We start from the raw sequence: 5,212 nt of genomic DNA on the forward strand, positions 1-5,212 counted from the left end.
GGAGAGCGAGCGTGGAAGTCAGCGCATGCGCTGGGGGGTGGGGGGTAGGTGCGCTCAGTGAAAGCTCCCTGAAGGCACAGAGCTGCCTCGGGGAACTGAAGATTTCTAACATGGAAAATAAAGATTTTAAAATTAAGGTAAACATGTCCCCTCGTGTAACTCTGTCACGTGAGCAGGGACACGTCAACAAAAATGAGACTTAACACTTTTTATTTTATTTTTAATCAACGTCGGAAATCCTCAAACATCCAAAGGCCGCCTGGCCCCTTCGCCCACCCGCTCACCAACCGTGAGGTTGGACGGGCAGGGAAAAGTTCACCTTAATTCATTTATTAATGGGCTGAACAGCCCTCTTAATTGTCGGCGGGCGCGCGGCCGCCAACCGAAATATCGCCCGAGTACGCGATGCCGTCGGAGCGTTCGCCTGACATCACCGAACGCTATTTCATGCTCGTACGTGTCGGGCACGCGCCCGCACGCCAGTCTGAAAACCCTGCCCCAGAACTCAGTCGTGCACGATGCTGAGTCTGCAAGGGGCCCACAAGGAAGAGAGAGCATTGGATCCCAGACCTTCAGGGTGCGCCTGGGATTTTTTGGCAGGGCAGGATCGGGCACCCTAGGGAGGGGGAGGGGTGAGGGGGGTGGGGCTAGTGACAAGGTCTTGTGGGTTTTGGAAGCCAGGTGTGCAGGCACAAAATAGTGGGGTGGGGGGGGGGTGGGGTGGTGGAGTTGGGTATCATCTGGGGGGGTGATGCCCCTGTTGCACACAGGGCACTTCCCCAAAGGATGTACCCGCCATTCCTACCCGTTTTTTTCACCTCAGATGGTAAAACTGCGGGGACTCCCCACTCTCGCCCTCCTGCCCACGTTAGCAGCATTGTGGTGTGGGCAGGGTAATACTCGGGTCACTTGGCTTGTTAACAATTTCCCATTAATGATGTTTTTATTACATGGGAGGCCGGCTGCTAATTTCAGCCCCAGCCCATCGACCATATTCTGGGAAACTGGCGGGTTGATGTCAGATTTACGACCCAACATCTCGCCACAGTTTACGCTGCAGCCCCCAATTTGCAAATGGAGAATCACGGCCGACCTTCTTTTTTAAGTAATGTTGGTTCAGGGGTAAGTGTTGGGTCAGGAAAGCTCTCTTGCATTCCTTCGAAGTGGTGCTGTGGGATCTTTCATGCCCACCTGAGATGGTAGACAGGGCTTCGTTTTAATGTCTCGTCCGAAAGACGGCACCCCCAACAGCGCAGCACTCCCTCAGTACTGCCCTGAGAGTGTTTAGCCTGGATTTTGTTCTCAAGTTTTAGGATTGTTGGGTCTTGAATTCAACCTCCTGTCTCTGCAGAGTGCGACAAACTAAGCCACGGCCAACTCCTAATCCCTTAAGTCAAATGGCTACAAATAGGGGCATCCAGATGTTAGTTAGAGGGCAATGCCCCATAGATGTTTCCTGAGGTCAATTAGATGCTTGCTTCAGAACTATATAAATCCTTGGTTCCTCCTCCAGGATAGAAAAAACATCAGGAAATAGCATTCCCTCTTTTTCAATGTTGTTGTTCACAGTAAGCTGGAGACAGTATGAAAACAGCAATCACATGTTAAGTAATATCTAATAGTTTAATAATTATCTAAATAATAGTGAAGCTGTTCCTACCCACATGCAGCAAGTCATGGGCAACATTCAGGATGATAGGTGGCAAGTAACGTTCATGCCACACAAGTGTCGGGTAATGACAACGCCCAACGAAGGAGAGTCTAACCATCTCCCTTTGATGTTCAACAGCATTGCCATGGCTGAATCCCCCACTATCAACATCCATGGGGTTACCAGTGACCAGAAACTCAACTGGACCAGCCGCATAAATACCGCGGCTACAAGAGGCTGGGAATTCTGTGACGCGTAACTCACCTCCAGACTCCCCAAAGCCAGCCCACCGTCTACAAGGTGCAAGTCAGGAGTGTGATGGGATACTCCCCACTTGCCTTGGTGAGTGCAGCTCCAACAATACTCAAGAAGCTCGACACCATCCAGGATGGTGCAGCCTGGTTGATTTGCACCCCATCCATCACCCTAAACATTCACTCCCTCCACCATCGACACACTGTGGCAGCAGTGTGTAACATATACAGTTTACAAATAAGCAGTCTCCCATTTTAGATGGAGACGAGGAGGAATTTCTTCTCTTAGAGGATTGTTAGTCTTTGGAATTCTCTTTCCCAGAGAGCAGTGGAGGCTGGGCCATTGAATATAGTTAGCTGAGTTAGACAGATTTTTGATTGGTTGTGGGAGACAGGCAGGAAAGTGGAGTTGAGGCCACAGTCAGATCAGCCATGAATGACCCTATTGATTGACGGTGAGGGCTCGATGGGCTGAATGGCCTACTCCTGCTCCTATTTCTCATGATCTTATACAAGATGCACTGCAGCAATTCATCAAGCCTCCTTCGGCAGCACCTTCTGAACAAGGCCTGGACAACATTCATGTTGATCCGTGACCTCTACCATCTAGGAGAACGAGTGCAGCACATGCATGGGAACACCACCGCCTGCAAGTTCCCCTCCAAGTCACACACCGCCCTGACTTGGAACTATATCACCGTTCCTTCACTGTCACTGAGTCAAAATCCAGGAACTCCCTCCCTAACACACTGCGGTGTACCAAGGACAATTAGGGATGGGCAATAAATGCTGGCCTAGCCAGAAACAACCACATCCCATGAACAAATAAAAAAAACTGACATCAGTTATGAGGCAGCCCAGGGCCCTGGGAGCTGAGGGAAGGGGAACCCAAATGTTTTCCCAGTGCTGGAGTGAAGATTCTCATGGTCAAAGAGCCTTTTGAGGAAAGATCCCGAGATCAAGGTGCACTAGGGGAGTAGCTTCCCATCCCAGGAATGCTGGACGGGGCGATCTAGGAATAGTGGAGCAGGCACTGGGATCTGGGATCTGGAGGGAAATCTATGGGAATTACAAAGGAAGATTTCAAGATCAAAGTAGGAATAGGAACCAAGTGGCTGTGAGAACCAATGTTCAATAGGCCTGAGAAGGAGTTGTAGAGGATGGGATGGGGCAGGGGGCGTTTGCCAGGTATTGGGAGTTGCTACGATCTTGGAGCAGGAACTAACAGGTTTCTGGAGAAGCCTGGAGGTCGGGAGAGTGAAAGCCAGACCAGCATCAACTTCCTTTCAAATCATCAGGCCTCCAACTTCCAATATCGTGTTCATGTCAGCCACGTACTCCATCCAGGGCCTTCTCTGCACCCTCACGTATCTCCGACCAATCTCTCAGTGAATTGTTTGCTGCCTTAAAGTATTCAAGTGTAAGTTTCCACTCGTAGAAAAGATCGGATGGAAAGTGAAAGACTTGGGGGGGTGGGGAATGGGCGGATGGTTTCCTGAAGTGTATTCCTGGAATGAACTGAGAGTGCGGAGCTTGGAGGTGTTGTCATACACAGTTTCCAACTTTTGAATGACTTACCATTTAGGGATAATTGAGCCTTTGGGTAACAGTCCACATCCCTCCTTCTCTTTCTCCCACTCCATGCAATACCAACAACGACTTTTATTTATATAGCACCTTTAATGTAATGAAATGTCACAAGGCACTTCACAGGAGCATTATAAAACAGAGTATGACACCCAGCCACATAAGGAGATATTGGGTCAGGTGATCAAAAGCTTGGTCAAAGATCTAAGTTTTAAAGATTGTAAAGGAGGAAAGTGAGATCGGGAGTAGGAGAGGTGTAGGGAAGGTATTCCAGAGTGTAGGGCCTGGGCAACTGAAAACATGGCCAGCAATGGTGAAGCAGCTATAACTGGGAATGCACAACTAAGGCCAGATTAGAGGAGCGCAGATATCTCAGAGGGTTGCAGGGCTGGAGGAGATTACAGAGGTAGGAGGAGGTGAGGCCGTGGAGGGATTTGAAAACAAGAATGAGAATTTTAAGATCAAGGCATTGCTTGACCGGGACCCAGTGTAGGTCAGCGAGCGAGCACAGGGGTGATAGGGGAACATGTCTTGGGGTGTGAGTTAAGACACGGAGAGCAGACTGTTGGACAACATCAAGTTTACGGAGGGTAGAATGTGGGAGAGCAGCAAGGAGTATGTTGGAATAGTTGAGCCTTGAGACGATGAAGGCATGAGTGAGGATTTCAGCAGCGGATGAGCTGCGATAGGGGCAAAGTCGAGCGATGTTATGGAGGTGGAAATAGGCAGCCTCGTCCTTGGCACGAGTATGAGGCTGGAAGCTCATCTCAGGGTCAAATATGCCATCAAGGTTGCAAACAGACTGGCCTCATTTCAAACTGTTGCCAGGTAGAGGGCTGGAGTTGGTCGTTCTGAGAACAGAATTTGGATTGGGGACTGAAAGAAAAGGCTTGAGTCTTCCCCATATTTAATTGGAGGAAATTTCTGCTTATTCAGAATCGGATGTCGGATAACCAGCCTGATAATTTAATAATAATAAATAATAATAATAAAATCCAAGAGCTTTTTGAGCACTGGAGCCCAGGAAAAGAGTGAGTGCACAGGGCGTGGGAAGGAGTACACAGTAAAGGCAAAGACCTTTTGGGACAGAAAATTAAGTAATTCAGAAAAATGGGCTCTTGCACTGTGCTCAGTTGGGGTTGGGGTTGATGGGAGTTCAACTGGAGCGAGCGATTCTCTCCCTTCCCCCATCTCCCATGAGACTGAAGCCCTTGATATGACCCGATGTACAAAGGACAACTCATACATATGGATAACCTCCAGGTTTCAACTCCAGGGTCAACAAAGCCATGCTTGTTCTGGAAGAAGGTTTGACATTACTGTCATTTTTAACATCTCTGGTCTCCAGTGGTGCGTTACAGTTCACTCAGGGAGCAGAGATGCTGTGGCAACATAGAATTTTTACATACATGTTGTATTCTGGAGCTATAGATAGTGATGGCAGAGGCTCCAATTTCCTTTCCATCACATGGCTGATCAGGAATCTCTCCTGCTCTTACCGCCTGCCATTGGCGTATTGGAAGGATTTGCAGGTTGATACTCAACCTGTTTGGCCACATTATGAGCGCACCATCAAGTCCTGGACTAGGACTTAAACCCAGAGCTTCTGCAATCAGAAGCAGGGACTCTATCCACTGTGGCACAGGGCCTCCTGGTCTCCAGTAAAGAATTTCTATAGAGAAGAACGCGAGCGAATGCATAAGATCTTCCTGAAATTTGC

This window comes from Cetorhinus maximus, chromosome 14 (genome assembly GCF_964194155.1).
Source record: "Cetorhinus maximus chromosome 14, sCetMax3.hap1.1, whole genome shotgun sequence".
Lineage (NCBI taxonomy): Eukaryota > Metazoa > Chordata > Chondrichthyes > Lamniformes > Cetorhinidae > Cetorhinus > Cetorhinus maximus.